Source organism: Pipistrellus hanaki (assembly GCF_964339955.1).
Source record: "Pipistrellus hanaki genome assembly, chromosome: 17".
NCBI classification, from domain to species: domain Eukaryota; kingdom Metazoa; phylum Chordata; class Mammalia; order Chiroptera; family Vespertilionidae; genus Pipistrellus; species Pipistrellus hanaki.
The window spans coordinates 23866763-23893199 of NC_140519.1; the positions used below are offsets into that span (position 1 = coordinate 23866763).

Consider the following 26437-nt stretch of genomic DNA (forward strand, 5'->3'; position numbering starts at 1 on the left):
TTTTTATCATACAGTCTGAGTCAAGCTCACGTAAGTGGTTGTGCACTAAATTATATAGAAGCCTTTTGAATTAATATTGAAGGAATGTCCTCAAATGGGAATAAATAGCGTAAGGTACCCGACAGGAGTCCAGAGGGCAGCAAGAGAAACTGCCCACCTGGTTTCTTGATGGCATTTGCCTCTTTTATAGACTAAAGAAGCTTTTACAGTTACCCTTCCAACCAAGGGTAAACACAATTTTCACATTTTGCTCTTAAACAAGAACAAAAACACAATTTGAATATGGGATATGAGTCAATGTCAGGCCTTAAAAAGATGATACCTGGTGTTCCTTTATCTTGAGCACAGGACAGGGTGGTGTAGGAGGGGTAAGTCTTAATTACATTTTGTCTACAATGGGCACAGCTCATGCACACATAGGAGTGGGCCCTGCCTTCTCTGTGAAATAAATAGAAAGACACAGGCCTTGATCTCCATTGGCAGTGATGGGTGGTCAAGTTGGTGAGAATTAACCCTCCAACTCCCTGAGATGCTCCAGGTGAGAGAGGCAGGGCCTGGCATAGATGGGCACAAGCTTCTTGTCTCAAGACCCCTGCCTGGGACATGCCAATGGAGGAAGGACAGTGAAGGAAACATTTTCTTGACTTGTAATTACGACTGTTCTAAAAATTCCCTTGTTTTCAGCAATGGACAGAATTGTTTCTATGCCTTTGTTTTATCTTTTTACAAAATAACTTAATGTCTGTCCTCCCCAGATACGCTGTGTGTTGTGTACCATTTGGGAGAGAGTATTTTGCAGGGGAAACAAAAACCCCACTGGCAGCCAAGAAGAAGCAATACGAAAGCATTTCTATTAAACGTCGGTTGGTCTCTGTTGTGTGAAATTAAGCGGAATTTTGGTTAACTTATCCTTTTGGACTTACTATTTCGGGGCTGCTCTTAGTGTGTGCTCAATCATGCCTTCAGACATACTTCTTTTCAGCCTTATTCCGGGCCCTCAATTGCAGTGAAATGACATAGTTCTTTTCAGCATTATTCTGGGACCTAAATTGCAGTGAAATGACATTTTCCTTTTCAGCATTATTCCTAGACCTAAATTGGAGTGAAATGACATGAATTGCACCAAACTTTGTAGATCTGAACACACTGAAGTCACCCAAATGCAAGACATTCCTCATTTCACTTGCAAAATTCCATGTCAGAGACGTGTATTAGCGATGTTTCATGCTCTGTGGAAATGTGAGCCACTGCAGGGAACCTGGATGGCGGCTCCTCCGTGCTCGCAGTGGGAAGAGAGTGTCCTCCACCCACACAAGGAGGGAGGCTCTTTCATGAAGACAAGTGAAATTCCATCACAGTGGTGTGAATAAGAATAAACAGGTCAGCGAAGCAGAAGAGAGAGCTCAGAAACACACAACTAATTTTTGACAAAGGGACTCAGACAATTTAATGGAGAATGAAAAGTATGCTCAACAAATAATGATGGGACAATTGGATAGCCATTGGGGGAAAAAACAGTAAACCGTGACCACTATTTCACACCAAAAATATCAACCTGAGGCGGGTCGTAGACCTAAACGGTAAAACTTTAAACTATAAAGCTAGAAAAACACAAAGGAGAATTTTGCAATTTTGTAGGAGGTATAAATTTCCCAGAATCACAAAATAGACTAACCGTAAAAACAAAATGGCAAACTGTCCTCTAAAAGTATTTAAAACTTCTGCTCAACAAATGACATTGTTAAGACTAAACTAAAGAAACTAGACCCAATACATACATCTGGAAAAAGGTCTTTTAGCCAGAAAAAATAAAGAACTACAAATCAATATAAAAAAAGATGAACAAACTATTATAAAAAGGGCAAAAACATGGACATTTCACAAAAGAAGATATATATATATATATATATATATATATATATATATATATATATATATACCTATAAAAATAGAAAAGGCACTTCATGTCATTAGTCATGAGGAAATAGTAATTAAAACCACAAGATGACACTATTCCATAGTCACTCAAATCACTAAAAAAATAAAGACAATACCAAATGTTGGCAAGGCTGTAGAACAACTGGAATTCTCACACACCACGCATGGGAAAGTCTGAAGTCAGTCAAACATTTACCCATGACCTAGCAATTCCACCCAAGGTAAAGGAAAACTTATGTCCCCCAAAAGACTTGTTTGACAATGTTTATAGTGACTTTATCCCACTCCCCACCTGGAAAGAAGCCAAACATCCATTAACAGAAGAACAGGTAAGCAAACTGAGGTGTATGCACACATGGGATGCTACTCACCAATAGGAAGGAGCTACTGAGACTAACGATGAATCTCAACGACATGATACTAAATAAAAGGAAAAAGCACAAAGCATAGTCACTATGGCACAGTCCACTGGACTAAAGTTAAAAACAGACAAAACTACTTTATGGTGATAAAAATCAGAACAATGATTTCTTCTGGGGTGTAAAACGGGGAAGTGGCTAGAAAGTGGCAAAAGAGAATTTGCTGGAGGGATGGAAAGCTTTTATCTTTAAGAGATGGTTATGTGAGTGCACATATAGGGTGCCCTCAAAATTCCTGCACTCTTTGAATAATTATAAAGGCTGTGTTTGTATTTCAACTGCGTTTTCAAACTTCCAGTAGCATTTTAGGATGATTTTCCTTTGTTCAAAGCTTAATCTGGCAGAAATAAATGCCGGCTGAGTTATCAGTTGTTAAAGAGTGTATACATGTTTTTTTGGGGGGACACCCTGTATTTGGTAGAACTTATTAAAGTGTATGCTTAAGATCTGAAAATTTTACCTTAAAAACCACCCCATATTATATAAAAATAATATTGTAAATATAGTCTTACTGTAAGTCTTAAAATTTTATTACTAATTTGATATCCTAATAATTTTTTTAAAATTCTTCTGAACCTCTGAGCTCTTATATGTAGTATGTTATATTCATATAAAGAAAAAATTATGATGTAATTCTATATGAATTTACAACAGTGATAGTTTACTTATTTGAAAACTGGATTGTGTGCCCTTTTTATTCAGATGATTTTATCAGGAACTAAGAATCCCTTGGAAAGCTTATTTCAAACAGTCAGCCACTGGTAACACCTACTTAAAGCACCTTTTCTTCAGTTATTTTTGTCTCTTTAGCTTTTACCTATCCAATTTTTCTTTTATTTGTCTCATGCTTATAATAAAGCAGTTTTCCGGAAGAAAGTATAGCATAGGGAATATAATGAATAATCTATCTATAATGATAAAAGTATAATACGCTAATTAGACACCAAGTCCTTCCAGATGACCTCCGGATGAAGCTGGGACTTGAGGGAAGCCGTGCTGGCAGCAGGGGAAGGAAGACCTACTCTTGGACGAATTTTGTGCATCAGGCCTCTAGTATTGTAATATGTACGGTATGTATCGTGTCAGGTGGGTATGAGACTTATTGAGGGATCACTTCATAAATTAATATGAAATACTATTAAAAGTCAATTGTAATTGAAGTTTTTTCCCCAAAATTTTAAAAACCCAAAACAAATTAAAAAACCCAGATGCTAATGAGCATATTAAATTATAGAAGGCATTAAGATAGTCTGGGGGTGGAATATCTGTTTTATTCCTTATTAGTTAAATGAATTTAGATTAAATTACTTAATTGTTTATGACTCAGTTTCTTGAGTAAAGTACTTGTGTCAATAGCTATTTCATAGCTTTAAATGGGAAGCAGGTGAGAGCTGCCCTCCCTCCCCCCACCGTAATTAATCAGAGGGGTATACTGACTGTACACAGCCACATCCAGATGGTTCTAGAACATAACACTGATAAAATTCCTGTCTCCATGGAGCAAACTGTTCCCACTGATACCACCTATGACAATTCCAAGCAATACAGTCTAAGAATGAGGTCAGTCTTTCACTCAGCAATGGCCCAGAACCGCTAACTTTGACTGAATACATCCCATGTGCCTGGTCTCACATGAAAATGCCTTCATCATTTAACCCTGGCAGCTTTCCATGATGCAGATATAGACTCAGAGGTCATAACCTCCCAGAGGCACCAGCCAGTGAGTGGAGGAATCAGGGGCACACCTGCAGTCAACCCCAACATGCCGTGGAAGCATGAAACCGCACTGTTGTTCCTGAGCTTCAGAGCCTTCCCAGGGCATTTGAAGGCTGATTGAGGAGGGAGTGGGAGGGTCAGAAATGGAGAACTCTCCTTAGAAAACAGTGTGCTTTGGAGAATTTGGGTCCTCAAGCTTCATTCATGCAGTGGAAAAAGTAAGAACAATGAAAAGGGCAGGACCTTCAGCTTTATTGCTTAGGAAAGTAAACAACAATCTAATTTCCCAATCTATAGAAAATTCCGAAGAGCAGACTTGCTAAAACTGTATTTAGCTGCGTGTGTGTGTGTGTGTGTGTGTGTGTGTGTGTCCAGCTCCTCTCAGGGACTCTACACTCAAGCCCAGGATTTCCTCAGCCATGCCAGCATCCTGCACTCCAGGACCCCTCACCAGGCTGCCCAGGTGCTTTCCCCAAGGAGAGCAGCAACCAACCACAAGGGCCAGCGGAGGGGAACAGAGCCCTCCAGGCAGCCCAAGACCAGCCTTTGAACCGTGAAGCTGGTGTGTGTTCATGGCCATGAACTCAGTCCTCAGCCATGGGGTGCCTGCAGCTATAAATCAAGCAGTCATTAGATTTTGTAGCATTTGATACAACCCCTCTGCTGCCCTCGTTCACCAGTTCTGGACAGGAGAGAAGGGCAGTCCGCCCCCATTGAGAAGGTAGGCTTCCTCACTTTGAGCCCTGTGTTCTGCCTTAACCCCCAAAGCACAAGATAGCCAAAGAGAGAAGGTCCTCTCAGGGTCAAGGTGGCGTGGCCATTCCCTGCAATTACCCCAGGAGCGGGGAGGAGAGACCACTGGGATTCATCCCTGTCACGTTGGGACACACGTTACAGGCAAAGGCCTATGGAAACGAAAGAGCAGTTCAAATAAACTGTACCACAGTATGGAGATTTAATCAACCAATCAGAAAAGCATCGAAATATCACAAACGCATGCACACACAGGAATCTACGCAAACTTAAGTTCTCATTTGATGTTATTCAAAGTAAATTCACCCTTCACTTTAGTCTATAAACATGTCATCTCGGGGGATTTATTAGCGAGACCTCAGGAGACAGATGAATTATGCCTCCATGAAGATTTTAGTTTCAAATGGTGTCAAGCACTATGAAAATTCAACCTAATACTTAACACTTAGAGTGACTTGAGGCTTTTAACTTTACATTCCCATACATTATGCTTCTTAAATTAAATAGATTTTGGTCACTGGTAAAAATTGAAATGGTACTAAAAAGCCAAACAACATTTAAATTTTATTTATTAAAATAACCATTGCCTATTTTCTTGATGGATGTTTCCTGACCACTTCTAAAATCTAGAGATGTGAATTATTCCAATATTATTTTATGACTGAAACTTTTTAGTTTAATAAGTTATATATTTGCAACAAGAGGTTGACAGGCTTTTTTTGTAAAAGGCCAGAGTGGATATTTTAAGCTTTGCAGGCCAGAATCCCAGCTCTGCCACTGCAGCGTGAAACAAGGCAGTCAACAAACACATAAACAGATGAACATGACTGTGTTCCAATAAAACTTTATTTACAAAAACCAATAGTGGGCTGGTTTTGGCCCGTGGGCCACAGTTTTCCAACTTCTGATGCAGACTAGACTAAAACAGTATAGAATCTTATCTTTAATATATACTGGAAATTGATACTTCAGAGTGAAGAAAAAAAAAAAAAAAAACCCCACACACAAAAAAAACCACCAAAAACAAAAAAACAACCTATAAAAAGTAACTCCTTGTATCCAATGTTAGATGTGGCAAATGTTTTTTAACTTTCCTGAAGTTGCTGATTTTTATAATGAAACAAGATTTGAAGGTGTTTATCCTTCCTTGCTCTCAGCACGTTAACAGGTGTTCATGCTGATCACAGCTGGAAACAGACAGAGCATGTCCCATGTGTGACTCCAGAAGGCTGAGCATAGTGTCCTACTTACACGGCACGGCTTCACCTGACCAGGATTGGATCTCAACAGGCCCAAGGCACCTCCAAAAGAAGCCACTTCTGTCACTTAAGAGCACAATTGCTTCACTCAACTTCAAAAGGGCACTCCAAATGCCATGCTTTGAAAACACGCAAGACACTGAGAGGAGCAGAGAAAAGCCGGTGTAGCCTGCTCAAATGACACAAAAGAATTGTGTGTCCACCAAGTTTGAGGACAATGGATTAAAGTGTAATCTTCAGATCAGGAGCGGTAACTATTTAAAATGCCAAAATGAAATGCAATCCCAAATGAAAGGAACAAAAAGACAAGCAGGTGCTGTAGTGCGGTGAGAGAAGAATGACTGTATTCAAATCCAGCCGCTGATCCAAGATCCTCAGCAGAGCACCCCGGCCCCGGGTCTGAGCAGATGCTCCGGGCAGGCCGGGGGCAGGGAGGGGGCACAGTTATGCCGGACTTCTAACACTGCCAGTCCGGGTGCGGCGGGAAAGCGCTGCTGCTCTTTGACCCCGTGGCTCACTGTCCCGCGAGATACGCCAGCAGGACTGCCTTGGGCTGGCATCTTCACTACAGAGGGCAAACCACTCAAAACACAAACGCCCTCGGGTGGTCACTCATGTCCTTTCTGGAAAAAGAGAGGCTGCAATGTCTCAGTTCCCAAAGATGTTATAGCACCATCCATGTGATTCTCTTTAAAAAGGGTACTACCTGGAGAAGGTAGCTATTCAATATTAAAGAAACCATCTCATCATGTGGTGTAGAAAAATGGAGAACTACGCCCAGAAAAACAAACAAACAAACAAACAAACAAACAAAGGACTGACAAAGGGATATGAAATAATTGTGAATTCTGAAGACATAAGAATAAATAGGTAACTAGCCTGAGAAAGAAATTTACAAAGTAAAGCGAGTCCTTACATAAAAACCTGTATCCGCAGCAGCAGAGTCTTTTGCTTTTGAGGGACATGATTCCCTCCGCTCTCACAAGCCTCTGGTTACAAATACATACTGGTCCCATGGCAATAAATGTAAATAAATGTAGATTTAGGGGTAAATAAATGTAGATTTCAAAAGGGTCCACACGGGACTTCCACCAACTGCTCTGTTCTTTGCAGTTCCATCCTCTCCTACCTACGGAGTCCTGAGGGCACCTTCCTCTCCTTGTGTATCCAATTGTTGTGTTTCACTGAAGGAATACAGTAAACTGAACCCAGCTAGCGGTGGGCCTGCTGTAAAACCCATTCTGAAAAAGACACCTTGATGGTTTACAGACTTTGTAGTAATGAAGGTGAGGACAAGAAAGAGGTAGATAAATACTTTTCTGGCTTTACATCTATTTGCCTTCAGGATGGAGACATATGGCCTTCTGGGTGTTGACTGCTTCTAATCTTCCAATCAGATGGGGGGGGGGGGGGTTCCTATCCAGATTTGCTCCCCCACCTACCAGGGTCCAATATATAATTCTGTATATTAAAAAAATTTTTAAGTGAGCTGAAGTTTTGGAGAGGAAAAGAAAAATATTTTAAAAAATATTTATTTATCTCTGAGAGGAAGGGAGAGGGAGAGCGAGAGGGAGATAGAAACATCAATGATGAGAATAATTGATCAGCTGCCTCCTGTGTGTCCCCCACTGGGGATCAAGCCAGAAACTCAGACATGTGCCCTGACCGGAAATCAAACTGTGACTCAACCACTGGGCAACACTGGCTAGGAAGAAAATCATTTTTTTAAGTCAGGCCAAATCAAAAGCATATAATAAAACATAAATGTCATTGAAATAAAATAATTGAAAACATTTTCCTGGAGCACCAAAGTTTGAGTCTTAACCTCTTTTCTTGCCTATCTGTGGTGATCCTTTTAGGGACCTCATGGCCCTGGATCCCATAATGTGCTACTGACTTCCACACGTATGCCTCCCGTCCACCTTTCTCCCCTGACCTCTAGACTTACATGTCACCAGCAGCTCAAACTTAAGGATCCAAAACTGAGCTGCTGAACCCCCTCCCTAACTTGTTCCCACCACACCCTTCTCTGCCAGTTAATGGCGGCCAGAAACCCTGGCGTCATTCTTTATGTTTCACTTTCTATCACCCCATACCCCCTAGCTGTCATGAAATCCCATACACTGAACTTTCAAAATCATTCCTGAACCTGGCCATCGCCCTCCACCTGTACAGCTGGACCCTTAGCCCAAGCTGCTATCACTGTGCTCTGAATTATTGCACCTGTCTTAAGGGTCTTGCCCAGTCTTAGCTCATCAGCCACAGAGACCCTGCAAAAATGAGGGTCAGACCATGTCACTCCTCATCCAAAACCCTCTAATGACTTCTCATTCCCTTAAGGCCAAAGTCAAAACCCAAATAACAGCCCGAGCCCTTCCCACTCTGGTTCCACGCAAACTCTCTGACCTCACTTCCAAGGGCATGACTGCCCCTCCCCCACCCCCTTTCAGGTCCCCTCTGCCTCAGGAGCTGCTCCCTCTGCCTGGTTTCCATTCTCCCCGTTCTTGACCCAAACATCTCCTTCTAGTAACACCTTCCCTGCACAGCACCCCCACCCCCACCTCCCACAATCTGTATCAGTGTTCTATTTTTGTGCAACAAACTGCCAGAAACTGCAGCTTCAAGTCACATAATCACTCTCTCTCAGCTCCCATCAAGGGCCAGGCCTGGCTTAGCTGGGTACTGAGCTCAAGGTCCCTCAAGGCTGCAGTGAAGGTGTTGTCTGGGCAGCCTTCCTTCAGGCAGTCCAGGGCTCTCCTCTGAGAGCAGAAAGTGGTCCCTTGAGGCTAGAGGGCTGAGTCCCAGGGTCCCTGGTGGCTGTGAGAGGGGCCACTGTCATCTACAGGCAGCAGGCGATCCTGCTGTGGCCCTCTCACGGCTCCTCCTGCAAGGCCAGTGGGAGGACCTGCTGAGATGAAGCTAAATGTCTCATGTCAGGGAACTCCATAATCACAGCAGTGATCTCATCATGGGCACATGCTCTGAGAGTCCCCTCACCCAGGACAGGGACAGTGGAGAACTCTGCCTGCAACCATGTCACTCCAGACACACATACATCTGTCCCCCATCCCCGCTGTCTTTTCCTCCCTCGGACTTGTTATCACTTGAAACAGCAACCGTGTTTATCTTCTGTAGCTCTGCTTCGTCTCACCGAAACATAAGCCTCGCCGGAGCAGAACTTTTTCAGGTTCTGTTTACAGCTCTCTCCCCAGCCGGGAGAAAAGCTGCCCCTGGCTCAGAGCCGCTTACCAATAAATATTTATTGGATGAATACACGGCTCGCTAAGTAGGTTTGCTTCAAGCATATTAGCCTCTCCACATCCCCGGTCCTGTGACCTCTTTCTTCTGCCTCTGAGCTGCAGCAGAACTGTTTAGTCACAAAAGAGGAATCTACAGGCTCTCTTCCCCATGGTAACAAAGCTGTAGAGTTCTCGTTTATTTATAATTTTATCAGCCAACTGTGTGGCGAGAACTCCGCATGGGGAATTTGTAAAACCAGCATTTTACCCTGACGTGAGACCAGACACAGTCACTGTCCACTTCCCAGGCTCACAGGAGACTTCTAAGGGTGGTGTGTTGGTTTAATCTTTTAAAAATTCTTCAAGCAGTGAAGGAAATAAGAAATAAAAGTCAAGCTCCCTTGAAGACCGACTCGAAGGAAACAAAGAATAGGTGACTGGGTCGGTGATTTAAGCAGAGAGAGAGAAGTATGGTATCCGAAGCAATGAACATCCTATCGCTAAAGGAATAAATGTTACCGATCCATTATCCACGTCATTTAAAGAAATGTTGCTTCTTGCAAGAGGCAGTGGAACAGGCAAGGCCAAAAGCTATCAATGTGAAATACAACTCCATGTAAAACACACATGGGGTATCCATTTCACCCCATGCGCCTCTGGTAGCATCGTTTTTAGGGGATTAAAAAAATGTACAGCGCACGCACTTCAAACAGTATTCATCAACCCAACTGCAAATGCAAATTCTATGCACACGTGGCTGCTTTGGCTGCACGGAACCTGAAACTGCACGTACACGGTTTCCTCTAACGGAGGAAATGCTACTCAGGTGATCGCAGGCCAGTGAGGGCAGCCTGTGTTTCTCCTGCACCAGCTGAAGCTTCCCCTCTCTTATTTATTGAAAAAGAAGAAAAGCTCAGGATGCCTCTCAGGAAGTCTCTATCCTCTCTATAAACTCATGAGATGAGTGAATAAGCAGAACATAAACATCTTATTTATTTTGCTAGCTCCATTACTATCAATATAATTCAAGGAACACAATCAATTTCTAATAAATGAGCATCCACTTTTAAATGCCTGGCTGGTTTCTGTCTCTGGCTTCTCCTCTAACCATATAGGTTAGAGGAGAAGCCAGAGACAGAAAGAAGCCAGTTTCTAGGTTAATCTGCCAAAAAACAGTGATTCTGGCAGGTCAACTCCTCCAGTCATGAACTCAGGGAGGCTCCCCATGGCCTGGTTTGTCAAGTTCATAGCTCTCCCTCTGTCAAGTTCGTAACCTGGATTAAGCCCTTGGTGAGGGTCAGTTGGGTTTCTCTGTTAATTGCAAGAATGTACACTTGACTCCAGTCCTCATCGGGCCAGGCCCGGGGTGATTGGCTGAAAGAACACAGATCAATGGATGAAAACCACAAACTCCAAACCGTGAGCCCTACTGACTGTGAAAACATATCTCCACACGAAGAACAGACTGCTTCTCTCTCCCTCGGAAACCAGTATGGCTAAGAGGGAAAGAAGTCCATAAAGCATGGTCTTCAGCTTCTCAAAGTCAAAGAAATGTATGCCTGGAGGTAGATGTGGCATTTCCCCATCACCTTGACGGAGCTCTCTGTGGAAGCAGAATTCTAACAGGGTCCCCAGGAATTCCCAACGCCCTGGTGTGCACCCTGCCTTATCCCAGGACAGTAAATATAAGATACTTCAGTCGTGTAATTAAGTATGTTCTATGGCACATTAATCTTAAAATAGGGAGATTTCCCTGAGGGGCCTGGTTAAATCTCCCGAATCCTTTAAAAGCAGAGACTTTTCTCTGGCTGGTCACAGAAGAGAAACCAAAGAAATGAGAAGTGCGGGGAATTTGGTGAGGAATCCTGCTGTGTGATACTGTGAGAAAGCCTGTGAGAAGGCCCAGGGCAAGGGCTTCTAGAAACATCTAGAAACTGATGCCAGCCCTTGGTCCATAGCCAGGAAACGGGGACTTCAGTCTTGCCAAAAACCTCAATGAGTTTAGAAACAGATGCTCCCCACAGCTCACGGGAGATACACAGTCTGGCCAACTCCCTAAGTGTGAGACCTGGGGCAGAGCATCCTGGCCACCTGTCAGCTCCAGGACTGCGAGCGAAGAAACGGCTGTGGCATTCTGTGGAATTTTGTCATGCAGCAATAGAAAACCAATATGCTTCCTTCTAAACCAAGCCTCAGTCCATTCACATAAAAATAGCATTATCCCAACAGGACTATCTACTGCGCTCATGGGCATGAATGGGTAACCAACAATTGAAAAAGGAAGAAAAGCTCAGGATGCCTCCCAGGAAGTCACCATCCTCCCTATAAACTCATGAGATCTGTGAACAAGAAGAACATAAATATCTTCAATGACGGGGACCAGTCTAAAGACCATCATGTGTATGCAAGCAGTATTTCTCAGAAATGTTAAAAATAGGAGTCAGCCTTTCCAGGATAGTGTGCTAATGTTGACATCGATAACAGCAACATCAATATTATAATTTATTTAGGTTTTGATGCCATGTATTGGGAAAAAGTGTTCATCTTTTATTCATCAAAATAGTAATTGATGATCTATGGCATTGAGTATCCTTTGTATCTGCTTGTTGAGTAATCCCAGGGGATACTAAGAAAAACATGCCATCCACCTATTATTACAAGAAAAGTGAATATTAAAAGGTACTTGCCTACTGCTTTTCTTAAAGGCAGACATTAATTGCTAAAATACAAATGTTCTGCATCTCACTTTGCTTTTTATAAGCAGCCCTGCTATTATTTCAATTTATAGACATGTGTTTCATTTCTACTCTCTGTCAGGCCTCTGCTAGGCACTAAAAACAGAAACACAAGTCATTCCTGATTCCTAGCCCACAGGCTATTGAAAGGAACAAGCCAATTAAGAATTGAAATAAGCAATTTCAATTGGTACAGTATTAGTGGTATGTGTAATGAATAAGATGCAGTGAAGCCTAGGAATTATAACATGTTTGGTGTGATGGTGCTGAGAGATCAAATAAGAAAGTGTTTCTCTCCATCCATCTGTCTGTCCATCCATCCATACATTCATCCAAGATTATTACAAGCTAAACAAAGACACCTGACCTAATTAAGGGAAGTTCTGACATGTATCATGTCCCTAAGGACAATGATCAAGTATATTTTTATTAAAGAAAACTAGTTTTCTTATGATATACTTCTAGCCATAGTCTACTTAAGTATGAAAGGTGGTTGATAATCTTAATCTGTCACAATTAAGTTTAAACATCTCTGATAGCCTAAGTACAACCAAAATTTGATCATGGATGGATACATTATTGTGTCCCCCTAACATCTAAAATTCTCCAAATAGAAAGCTATAATAGAACCAGGCTAATTCCCACAAACAGAATAGAGTATATGAGAGTTTGGGACCTAAATCAAACACTAAACATATTTCATTCCTGACCCAGCAATATAAAATGACAATAACTGTATTCTTGGGGAGATCCTTGGTTAAAATAGAAAATTCTAAATCTTACTTGTACACACACACACACACACACACACACACAGTATCTATCATACCAGTTCTGCTGGGAAGGAGTGAAAATCTTAATCCCCATCACCCTGCAATGGCTTTTTCTTAAGTGAAAAAATTCCCCATGATAAAGCTTATTTGGAATTTATTTTAAAAGAATACACCGTGGTTTCTCACATAAGCCATTTAAAAATTCCACCACTAAAATTATCCCTAATAAACATTTCCTAAACGTAGTCATCAAAGGGTTGACGTTTGCTGTGTGCTAGATGAAGCCAGGGATGCAAAACATGGTAGCTGGCACAAAAGGAACGTATTGATTGAATGCAGTGAAAAAGACAAGACCTGGCCCAAGCCCTTAAGTGGTTTACATGTCAGCTGTAGAGATATGGCTCATAAACACAAAAAATTAAAAAGCAATAATAGGAAACAATAACAAAACACCACTGAGTACTGTACCCTCAATTATTAAGATAGTAAATTTTATATTGTATTACAGGGTTGTTGTTGGTTTTTTTACCACCGTTAAGAAAGAAACAATAAAATAATCCTCATTCATAATTTAAAACTGTGAGATCTTAAAACAACACTATATTCGAGTTAGAGCTTTGTTTTTAAGAGACACGAGATGACACTTCTGTTTTCCTGACTATGGTCCATTTTCTTCTTCTTCTTCTTCTTCTTCTTCTTCTTCTTCTTTTTTTTTTTTTTTTTAAATATACTTTTATTGATTTCAAAGAGAGGAAGGGAGAGGGAGAGACAGAAACATCAAAGATAAGAGAGAATCATTGATCAGCTGCCTCCTGCATGCCCCCTTCTGGGGATTGAGCCTGCTACCTGGGCATGTGCCCCAACCTGGAATGGAACTGTGCCCTCTTGGTTCATAGGTCAACACTCAACTACTGAGCCACACTGGATGCGCAATGATCCATTTGTAAGAGAGAGGAGGACAGCCTCCCTTCTTCACACTGAACAGAGAGCAGGAGAGCATCACACTGTGCAAACCCTGCACAATGGCAACCCTTCTTCAAAGTCATTAAGCAACACAAGATGGGCAGAGCCGAACACAACCAGTAGGCGATGCCTGCTGAGGGCTTTGCCCACCTGGCAACAGGGTCCCCCAGGGTTGTGCTGCTGGACATTGCACAGGGGACTCAGGAGAGCCAAGTGGAGCACACCCTTTAATTAGTAATGGGGTATTTCTGTTCATGAATATCACATTTTACTAACTTTAACTTAATAACTAATGAGTAACCATTCATTCCCACATACAAACAAAAGCCTAAAGACAAAGCAGCCCCTTTGCTGGCACTGGTCTACCGGCCTGTTAGGAGTCATCTTATTTAATTCTCACTAGAACCTCATGAAATGGATACCAGGAGACCACCAATAGAAGAATGAGAAGAGAATGAGGCCAACAGAACAGTATAGGGTTGAGGTGAGGATTAATATGTTATGCTCATTAGCATTCTGCCAGGCACAGAGCACACAGTTAATTAAGTGGCAGGTATGACCATTACGTGGCTAAGTGAAGAAAAGGGGGTAAAGACTTTAAGTAATGGTGTGAGCAAAGGAAATGAACGGGGCTTTCAGAAGGCATCCAAGACCACAAGTAGATCAATATAGCTGAGAAGAGGGGTTCCAAGGAGAACAGTAATGGCTGGAAAGGCCATTCGAACTTGACTGTGGAAGAAGATGAGAACCTTCCACATCTGGGCCCTTTACCTTCCCCTCACCCCCAACAATCTTGGGAGAAGGTAAAAGGATTTTAAGAGTCAAGGGAGCGTGAAGAAAATATTGCATCAAGATTCACTGACAGGCAACATTCAGGGTGGACTGAAAAGGGAATACCCGAGGGGCAGAGGAACCAATCAGAGGTGGCTTCCCCAGCACTCTGTGATGAAAGAAGATGGGGAGGTCACTTGGAACGTAGGAAGGGCAGGAAAGGGCAAATATGGGAGTCAAAGAACAAAAATACGTAATGAGTGCATGCCCAGGACTTCAGGTGATTCCCCAAGGCTTTCTGAAGATGGCTCCTCAGCAATGGAAGCTCAGTGGTACTCCAGGAGCAAGGCCAGGAGAGAGGCTGCTGTAGCAGGAATATCCAGAGACCTGTGTGTGACACTGTAGGTTTGGGTTTGGAGCGGAATGTCAATTAAGTGGTCCTAGCAAGTGGCGTAAATGTTGAGATAATCGATGGTGAAGCACAGCTGGCAACAGGTGTGAGGACGAGGTGTGAGGGTAATGTTCCCTGGTGAAGGATGACCAAGTAGCCAAGCCTGAGACTAGTGGATGCTCAGACTGAGCTCATCGGAAGAGGGTCACCAAGGAGGGCAGGGAGGAGAGATGACAGACTCTGACCTAGGAGGACAACAGAAAACAGAGCAAGTCACAAGGTACTGAGGCCAGGGAAGAAGGAATGAAAGTGTCCCTAATATACAAACCAGGACCAAGATCCCAGAGAAAGTACAGCAAAGAGAGAGAGAGCCCAGGAAGGCCAGAGGGGAATGGAAGGACAAGGATGACCAGGGACAGGATAGCGGAACACACCCATGGGAGGTGGGAGGCAAGGAAGGAAAAAACCCACTAGGGGAGCGAGAGTGTCAGGGCTCAGTCAGCCAAGTGAGGAGAATAATGGTGAATCAATATTAATATTCCTTTTAAAATACAAAATATGCAGCAGCACCAAAATATCTCCCACCAGGCCTGAACATTCAAATGCCTCTATTTTTATCCTCAAAATATGAACAGATAACTTTCCTAAAAAGAACTTGCAGGTGCTTCAGAAAGGGACTAAGGCAGAGAAAAACCGCTGCAAGATATGTTTGCTAAGCACTTCACTGCTGAGTGCCTGTAATAATGAACTATGCTTGAGCCTTCTAGAGTTCCAGGCTGGGTTTAAGGATTAGTAAGCAAGTATTTAAAACCAGCACTGGATTTCAACAGATATATATATATATATCCCCTAGAGAATGTGAATCCATTAAACTTTTATGCTAATAACCATTCTGGAGAAGTTGAGAGTTAAAAGAAAGAAACTAAAGTTTAAATTTAGTCCTAATTTGGCATTAAATAATTTCCCCCAAAAAATTCTCAAGTTGGTCACCAAGCACACTAACCTCTTACATGAAGAAGCTATTTTTAAATACACTAAGATCTCCATAATCATTACACACATTAAATAGCCTCTCAAGTTTTACAAGAGAGCAGTCATTTACCAAAACAAGTATAAACTGTACAAAGACAGAATCCCTCTATTACTGTTTGATAGGAAATTACCCCTTCAAACACTTAAGTACCACTGCTTGGTTAATATCGGTTTAAACAGAAGAAAGAGAGAGAAAGCAGAAGATGCCAATGATTAATTATGATCTCATGAGTTGACCTTGCCCCTGGTCAACTGCTGGGCCTCAGTGCCCAGAACCACAGCCCAGGCTCACTGGCCTCTGGGGGTGACACGGAGGAGGTGGGAGGAGGAAACAAATGCCAGTTTCCAGGGACACCCAGATACAGCTACAGCTAATGAACACACTCCTAGTCCTCAACCCTCACTCTAGGCTCCCTACCCAAACACAGCCGTGATGCCAGCCCCCTTCCCTACAGGTAGGCCAGGACTCTTGGACTAAGGCGTAGAATAATTTCACCATTAAAAGTCCTGCTGATTGCTCTCGTCACTGCTTCCAAAACATCTGGAGTATCTCGTTCTTCTTGTATAGTCATCACTATTTTCATAAAAAAGAAACCTACCGGGCTTCCATTTTCCACCTAATTAGGTTCACCCCTGGAGTACCATTTCAGTATGGTTTGTAAATGCTCCCTACCATCACTGATATTTTCTCTTCATAACTCCCCCACCAACTTCTGCTTTGCAAGTGTATTAACACTATGGCTGTCAACAACATCAGCTCTATAAATCTGTTACACACACACACACACACACACACACACACACACACACTACACACACACACACACACACACACACACACACTCATATCAATCATATTTATAACCCTGTGTATTTTAAAGTAATTTCTCTCTAGTATTTGTAAGACCACCAAGCACTGCATATTCAATTAGACCATGATCAATCAATAAATTAGGGCCTCCCTGTACATTATCATTTAGCAGAATAGAGTAAGACTACGGACATAGCATTTAAAACTGCACAACTAATGGCTGCCTGACTTGGCATCAATCACTCTTCTTAGAAAAGTGAATATGGGCTGGTGATACAAGCTGAAGGTAAGAATGCTGGGAAGGCACACCTGTGTGTTCATACAAGGTAAGATGTTCAAACAGCTTCCATAAAGGGGTCCATGCGCATTCACACATCAAACCAAATACAAAGGAATCAGGAAATGTGGTATGAATTTCTCAGAGAGGCAGGACAGCACAGCACAGCAGTTAAGAGGATGGCATCCTATGCCCTAGCTGGTTTGGCTCAGTGGGTAGAGTACTGGTCTGAGGACTGAAGAATCCTGGGTTCAATTCCGGTCAAGGGCATATGCCGCAATTGTGGGCTCAATCCCCACTATGGGGTGTGCAGAAGGCAGCCAATCAATAATTCTCTCTCATCAATGATGTTTATATCTCTCTCTCCCTCTCCCTTCCTCTCTTATACACACACACACACACACACACACACACACATACACACCGTATTTTCTGGCGTATAAGACGACCCCCTAATTTTATAGTTAAAACATAGGTTTAGGCCTATATTTGCTGTATAAGACTACCCTCCACTTCCGAGGCAACACCAGTTCTTTTTTTAATAGACCTCCTCTCTGACTCTGGCCAATCTGAGCAGGCTTTTTACTAGAACACAGTGTAGCTTTGGGTACAGAACATGTATAATTTGCATGCATAAAAAGCCTGCTTGGATTGGCTGAGTTAGAGAGGCGGTCTATTAAAAAAAGAACTGGTGTTGCCTCAGAAGTGGGGGGTAGTCTTATACAGCGAATATAGGCCTAAACCTATGTTTTAACTGTAAAATTAGGGGGTTGTCTTATACGCCTGGTCGTCTTATATGCCAGAAAATACGGTGTGTGTGTGTGTGTGTGTGTGTGTGTGTGTGTATACAGAGAGAGAGAGAGAGAGAGAGAGAGAGAGAGAGAGAGAGAGAGAGAGAGAGAGAGAGAGGGAGAGAGAGAGAGAAAGGGGCATTCTAGAGCCGGTCTCATTGGGTTCAAATCCTAGTGTGATTCTGGACAAGCTATTTCACTTCTCTATGCCTCAGTTTCTTCATCTATAAACTGGGGATAACAGCAGAACCTAACCCAGAACTGTCATGAGTCTGAAATGAGGTAATGTAGTTAGAACAGTGCCTGCAACAGTAAACACCATGGAAGTGTTCAGATTTGGAATCAGTGTTTGGGGTAAGAAAATCAAAGAGATCAAATAACTCCTCGTGGGTTTAAGCATTAGCCTGTGATTCATTTCAGAATGAAAATGAAAGTTCTTGACTTACAAGAAAGTCTTCATTAGGCCACACTGCTTTGCAGGGCAACTTTCTGACAACAGTAAAACCCGTGACTTGCAGTCACACTCCTAAAAAGCAAACACCCCGGCATCTGAGTGCTTTGACTATTGACACAGCCGTCCCTAACGGGCCACCGGGGTTGATGCACGTGGCACTCTGAACCCATGAGCTGCCAGGACCTGGGCTGACATTTACTAGCTGCCTCTCCTCCTGGGGGAGGCACACACACCCCGTGGACAAACAACTCTAGTTGACATAACCGGCCGTCAATAAGACTTCAAAATTCTAGGAGGGAATCAATGTCAACGTCTCTTGGGTTTCGCCCTGGTGAGGTGTCTACTGCTTTTCTTCATGTTCTTTAAATATCAGCCAACCCCTGGTGTGTTACACCTGCACCTTGGAAAATCATCTCATTCATTGCAGCACAGACAGCGCCGGCTCCCGGTGCCCGAGGGAGAAGCCCGTGTGATGAAGATGAACATGTCACGCAAAGTCTCCGGGGCGGAAAGGAACAAGGCCTCTTTCTGCCATGTGAAGTGGGACAACGAGAAGTCAGAAACAGTCCTGGCATGTTAATGAGCGATGTTTTTTATCTGTTTCAATTCTCATACAAAGACCCAGGGAGGGGAGGTGTGATACCTGGTTTTCACAAAGATGCTAGCCTTTAGGTAGTAGCAAACAAAATACACACACAGGAAACAAGTCCTATGTTGGCACCTTTGTCTGATGTCTGAGAAGAGCACGCAGCACCGCCCCAGCAAACCTGGGCACACAGGGCACACTCTATCCAGCTGAACCGGAAGAGTCCAGAGGAGCTTCAGGGGCTGTGTCAGTGTCGCCTCACTAGCTCCCCTGCCTCGAGATGTGAGATGGGGAGACCCTACAGGGCAAAATTAAAATATGTATTACAAACATTTCAGGTAAATTAGAAATCTGAATAAACTAGGAATATACTGTGCAATACACTCTGTATAAAAAGCAGCCAAAAACCCAACGGGTCAGCCAAAAACCCAATGCCATCTCTGAATAACAAGAACATTTTACCCACGATCCTCATTACTATTGAATTTAACCAGAAAAATCAGGAAAAAGCACCCAAACCTTGTTCCTCAACAGCTTAATGAAAAATGCATATGTTCTATTTTTAAATCAATTAACATCTGTGATTTCTAAATGTCCTCATCAGAAATGCAATTGGGTGTAACATCCTGGATCAACTACAGAAAATGGTGTCTAAAAAGAAAGAGTAGCATTACATTTTTAATCCAATGTTACTTGTTTTAACTTACTGGCTTGATGATAGTAGGCAAACCAAATACTGTATGGCTTATAGAACAGAAAAATCAGAAGCTATTTCTCTTTGTGGTAAACAAGAGAAAACTATAGTTCGGAGAGGTTATACAGCTTATCTGAAGCCAAATCTGACTTGGTACTGAAGCTAGACCCCTGCTTATTTCACACAAAAAAAAGGCCTGGGGACTAGGAGACAAGTTCTATTCCTCGTGCTGCTTCTTGACTGAAAGCCAAAATTCATTCCAGGATTACGGAGTCCTAGAGCTGAAAGTGGGGGAGTGGTGATACACACACTCCTCAGGGAACTCCTCACTTACCAGATGGTTCACGCCAGGAAGTGCTGTTGACCCGAATTCTCCCTTCACCAATCCCTGTAGCACAAACCCTCAGTGCCACGTGTCTGTGACAGTTGGTGATCACTATGGTGGGTGAATTTCACCTTCCAAACTAATGCGCTCACTTTCCCTACTTGGCAACAGGACCCCCCAGCTTAAGATACACCTGCTGTGATTCCCTTTGGCTGTGTCTTCCCCCAAATATGCAGACACTATAGAATAAAAACAAATCAAGATGAAAGAATATCTGCTAATGTGTTGGCTGAAATATCACAACCAATTATGAGATGGGGCCCACCACAAATTCAGTTAGGTGACATACATAATCACAGTACACATAAAGTATGTACATAAAAACATATTATCACGATAGGATGGTTTAAGTTTTGGTAAAAAGAGTAAACTAGAAGATTGGTAAACAACATCATGCTTTAAATTAAGAGGGTGGGCGCAGTTCTTGCCAGAATGAACATTCCCACTGAATGTGTATTCACATGGCTAAATGTCAGGGATGCACCCTAGCAATTAACATTTTCCCATTTCTAAACATCCCGCTTAATAACACACACACACACACACACACACACACATGCACGTCCTTATAACTAAATTTTTTTTTCACCAATGATGTCATATGCCAACAAGGTTGCTGAAATGATAGTAGAGAAAGAAAAACTATAAGTGAAAATTTCAGGGCTTATTAAAATGAGGACAGCCTTGGCCAGGGTGTCTCAGTTGGTTGGAGCATCGGCCTGTCCATCAAAAGGTTGCTGGTTTGATTCCTGGTCAGGGCACACACCTAGGTTGTGGGCTCAATCCCCAGTTGGGGCACACAGAGGAGGCAACCAATTGATGTTTCTCTTACATCAATGTGTGTGTGTATCTATTTCTCTTTCTCTGTCTGTCTCTCTCCCTCCCTCCCTAGAATCAATGAACATATATCCTCAGGTGAGGATAGAAAAGCAAAGTATAAACTAAGTGGTCCTGACAAAGAAAAAGACCATCCAGAAGCTCAAAGGTCTCCACGTAAGTGAACGCCAGTATCTCTTTGTGGCATTATTTCAGGTGTGCTCCCATGAAATGCTCAGAGAACAGCAAACTGCTTTTGCTTCGCTTTGTTCTGCTCAATAAATACACTGTCACTGAATTCGCTCTTTGGAAAGAACAATTCATGCCCTGATTGAAAGGTAAATGTTTTGCAGGGACAAAAGGAGACCACCCACAGAGAGCTGAGGCAGATACAGTGAGTCCAAGAAGAAGTGACCTTCAGGCCAGGAGGCTGACCTCCCTCTGGTGACTCAGTCCACTCGCAGAGTGGGCTCCGAACTCTGAAATTCCTACTGCAAGTCCCGCTGTCCTACACACCGACAGACGCCTAACACAGACTTTTATGGTGACAACTTATGAAATTACTAGGACCATGCCGATTCAGTGTGATCCCATGTGAATGAGACTCTACAGGGGTTGCTAGCAGGTGGAAGGGGACAAAAGGAAAATGGAGCTTTTTCCCTACCTGGCAACAAGATCCCCTCAGCTTAAGATACACCTGCTGTGATTCCCTGGTGACAAAGGCCCTGCTCCCTGGGACTCGGCCTGTGCTTCTGCCGGGCGGCCGGTCCCCCTCTGCCAACCAGCAAAGAACACGTCGCATTTACTCTTCCAGCTGAATTCATGGGACCTAAATGCTCTGCATTTGCAGCATGGCCCACACAAGAGGCTTTCCTGGGGAGCCGGTCCCCCCACACTCTCAGAGTGAGGCTGACTCAGGCTTTGTCTCCTGTCCCCCACGCAGGGCCAGTGGGGCGGGGCCCTGGGACTGCCAGCAGAGCCAGGTTCACTGTCACTCAATCCCGGGCACCGCAGGGCACAGGGCAGAATGACCTCCACAGGACATGGGGGAAGCGCCCTTTCCTGAACCCAGACTGCGCTTCTCCGAGGCAGGAGCCAGGCCTTTCCAGAAGGTACTGAGAGTGCCCAGGGCACATCTGGCCAGTGAAGTATTAAATGAGCAAATGCAAACACATGGCCACTTAGGGAACTGAATGCCAGCTCCGATCCTACAGGTCTCAGACGAAGCACATCTGTCCCTTGCTGAGGTGGGTCCTACAGCCTGATCACTTTTAATGTGATGGAAGGTGCTAGCTACTTTCCTTAAATATTTTCATTACACAAAGAATGCCCATGTTAAGCATAGCAATAGAAAGCAATATATTTGCTACATTCATATAAATATATGAAATGAAGGTAATTGTAAAATCGTTTCAGTTTTCTCCTCCGTCAAATCGAGGAGCTCAAGTTAAATCTGCTACAGCTCTATCTTAGACACTCCGTGTCCCTCATACAGAAAAGACGCACAGTTCTGAGCAAGGACAACAGTCATCAACAATGCTCCCCGGAGTTGAGGGGGTGGGTCGCGGCAGCTTGGCCACCTGATCCAGGGTGGCCAACACCTGAGATGTGGGATTTCAGTGAAGAGAGGCGACAGTACATTTCTATGCCATTAGCAGTCATTCGGAGAGGCAAAGAGGACACGCTTCCCGATAGGTACATTTGCCCTCCTTTTGAAGATGAAGAAGCACAAATTGGGAGAGCGACAGGTCAGAGCAATCTAGAATTCACGTGGTCCCATTCACCCAGCACTTCAGATCCAGACAGTCCCTGCTTGTGTCCCACGGGGCGATGCCTATCTGTTCAGGTGCCAGAGACCAAAGACAGAGAGAGGCCTCAGAGATGAAACGCTGCCTGCAGTGGGTGGAGCGACAGAAGGAAAAACAAATAAGAGGATGAGGTTTGGCCGCCTGAACAACAATGAGAGAAAGAGAGAAAAGAAACGACTGTTTTCCAATTCTCATTAACTTAGGGAACAAGTCAGAAAACATGGCCATGCACGGTAGTCACTGAAAAGAGAGGCTGCTAAACTTTGCTAAAAAACAAATTTACCTTCATGACTCTGAAGTGTGTGACTTACACTGTAATTCAATAAAATAAACAAATTTTCCTTTAGAGGAGGAAAGTCAAATTACACATTTGTGTACAAAAATCCGAAATAGGGCTTATTATTATTATTATTATTATTATTATTATTATTGAGAATCATGTGTAACAATGATTTAGGACAGGCTTTATAGAAGATTAATCAGAGCCTAGGATTATAGACTAAGTTGGAAAAAAACCCCACTTAATATACTTGTTCCTTAATGCCATTTGTACACAAAAGGTCTATCAATAACTTTTTTTTTTATTGATTATGGTCTCACATAATTGTCCTTATTCCCCCATTCCCATCCCAAACCCCTCCCTAGATATGCCCCACCCCCACTCCCCGTTGTCCATGTCCACTGGCTAGGCCCATATGTATGCACACAAGTCCTTTGGTTGATCTCTTCCCCTTACCCCATCCTCCCTTACTTTCCCTCTGAGGTTTGAGAGTCTGATCGCTGGTTCTCTTTCTCTGGGTCTGTTTGTGTTGTTCGATAACTTAATGGTCTCAAAAAGCCTTGAAAAAACAAAATATACCATCAGATGTTTTTCTTCTTCAACATTAAAATAAGGTAAAAAAAAAATAAGTAAATAAATAAAAGTATGACTGGACATCGATAGGGAAAGTCAGTCTAGAAAACTCTAAGTTTATATTATAATACATACATTTAAGAAAACAGACATTCATGACTTAGAGAAGAAAAATTCAAATGTGGGGGCACTGAAGGGTGTGAAGAACTGTATATTACTACATATTGAAACACACTCCTGCTTAAATGGTTTGTTCTTTGATGGCTCTCAGGTCAGATCAATACTAAAAGCAAGTAAGGAGGCAAACACAGTAAGAGTTTAAATCAAAGGTCACATCTGGTGGGGGAATGTGGGGGAGAAGGAGGGGATGGGACCATTCATTTATCCCATTCACAGTAGCAACTAAACTAGTTTTCAGAAACTTCCGCTTGGCACTCCTACCAATTTTGAGAAGTAGCTGTACTGTTTTTACTTAGTTTGACCTCAAGACACATCATAACCTGTGACCACATAAAGTCAAAATTTTGAAAGTTATGCAAATTTCACACACATAAAGTCAAAATTTTGAAAGTTATGCAAATTTCACACACACACACATCAATGAAAAGAGGTTTGGCTCAGTGGATAGAACATCAACCTGTGGACTGAGGGGTCCAGGTTCAATTGCAGGCACATGTCTGGGTTGCGGTCTCCATGCCCATTGGGGGTGTGGGGGGGCGCGGTGCAGGAGGCAGCCAATCAATGGTTCTCTCTCATCAGTGATCTCTCTCTCTCTCTCTCTCTCTCTCTCTCTCTCTTTCATCCTTTCTGAAATAAATAAAAAATATATATATTTTTAAAAGAGGCTAATATCTACCATTGAGAAGAACACTAAGCATGTTGAGGAGCCTGCTAGATTTCTACCGTGATGAATGAGCCTTGGCAGATGGAAGAATATTAAACTGCCTGAAACTGGAACTTTCCTATGAAATGCAACAATAATACTGTTCTGGGCCAGAATATAGTGATGATGTTAATAGAGGCAGATTTTTCCCCCCTCAAATTAGCTGAGAGACAATGTAGAAAGAGCACTGACAAAACCATCTCAGCCGTGGATTTAAGTCGTGATCGGAGATGCATCACCAGGGATTCTAGCAGACAAGCTTGCAGCTCCCTCCCCAAGGTGTGTACTCTCCCGGAGGTGTGCACTAGTGATGCATGGATGGGGTCTACCAGAACACAAGCCACAGCAGCAGGAAGGGCAGAGATGATGCATTACTGCTCAATGCCGGTTGCTGCTGGTAGTTCAAATTCTCATCAGGACCTCTGAAGAAGTAGTCCAGCCCCTGCACAGGAAGGCTGTGAGAGCGGAGACAGACCTGGACTTGCTCAAGGTCAACCTCAAAAGGAGGCAGGAGGTGGCGGGGGGAGATAGGGAGTGGGGACAGAGGCAAGAAGAGGGAGACTCCAGACCATCAGCATCCTAAACTGAGGATAGAAAGAACAAGAACTGCATTCAAATACACACAAAAGATCACCCCCACTCCAATGTCTTTATTTATAGTTTAACCTGTGTTGCAGTAATACTGAAGGCACATTTGAAAAGTCATCATATTCTCAGCGTTCTAACAAAGGCGTGCTCAGTTCTCCAATTCTCTTGCTGCATTTTTAATTTAGTTTCCATCTTCACTGAGCGTTCCCAATGCCAGACACGGGTACAAAGATAACAAGACAGGCTCTAATGCCAGAAGGGCTCAAAGACATTCACTTTCTAAGGTGACTCACAGTCACTTCAATTATATACTCTTTTCTTTAAAAGAGTTTCTTAAGCAAGTAATGTCATTTGTTTCAAGTGTATAAAGCAACAACAACAAATGTGTAAAACAAATGATAAGAAATTTTCCAAAGCACCAAAAATTCAAATGCGCTCTTGGTGCAAAGTAGAGGAAAAAGAATATTAAAGTTTTTGTCTAAGCCTTATTTAACTTAGATATAATAGAATCAAGTGCTACTAAATTTCAGCTTTATAGTTTTGGAACAGCCATATAGCATGGGTGATACTACTTTGGTATACTTCACAGTTAAGAAAGATGAAAGAAAGGCACTATCCAAAGAGAGAGACCAAAATATTTTGGTCTCTAAATTACACATATAGTATATTGTGATCATATAGGGCTAATAGATTCTAGTGCTAATTATTCTTATTCTTAAGTGAGTTTTAAAATTTCATAAAAAGCCAAGAAAAAACTGCCCTTTTATTTAAAAAGTGGACACCGAAAAGAATAAAAGAACTATAAAAGAACTACATACTCTTCTATTCGCTCCAACAGTCAATCATAACCAACACTTTTATGAATTAGCCTGGCCAGTGTGGTTCACCAGTTGAGCATCAATCCAGGAGTGAAGAGGTCCCTGGTTTGATTCCTAGTCAGGGCACATGCCTGGGTTAGGGATCCCCAGTGGGGGCTGTGCAGGAGGCAGCTGGTCAATGATGTGCCTCTCCCACTGATGTTTCTATTGGGTCGGCAGCTAAGTAATTGCGGGTTTCACACATATATGGCTTCAGTTGAATTTTTAGTTTGCAGACGTAGTACAAATGTAAAACACATTTTGTTATTTGATAGTTGGCTATTCAGCTGTTAATCAGTAAAAAAAGTTTTTTGATCTGTTTTGTAGTTTTCGTTTGGCGTTCGTTGAAAAATGGAAAATCAAAAGGAACATTTTCGTCATATTTTGCTTTTTTATTTCCGCAAAGGGAAAACGCATCGCAAGCTCATAAAAAGTTATGTGCTGTTTATGGTGACGAAGCCTTAAAAGAACGGCAGTGTCAAAATTGGTTTGCCAAATTTCGTTCTGGTGATTTTTCACTCAAAGATGAAAAACGCTCTGGTCGTCCAGTTGAAGTTGATGACGCCCTAATCAAAGCAATAATCAATTCGGACTGTCACAGTACAACACGTGAGATTGCAGAGAAGCTTCATGTATCACATACAT

The 26437-nt window shown here is 42.7% G+C and overlaps 1 protein-coding gene across 6 annotated transcripts in view; it reads right to left on the bottom strand.

Moving 5' to 3' along the window:
* The window catches only part of FAM110B (family with sequence similarity 110 member B), a 124408-nt gene that overhangs the window by 73531 nt on the left and 24440 nt on the right, over positions 1–26437 (bottom strand). Inside the window, exon 3 of one of the 6 annotated variants that reach the window (XM_084864306.1) lies at positions 19044–19206. The exons of 4 other annotated variants lie outside the window; for them this stretch is intronic. The gene's annotated coding sequence lies outside the window, so the exon portion shown is untranslated. Of the gene's footprint in view, positions 1–2309; positions 2329–19043; positions 19207–26437 lie in introns of those variants that run through there. One more of the 6 variants, XM_084864307.1, reaches the window with a different exon arrangement.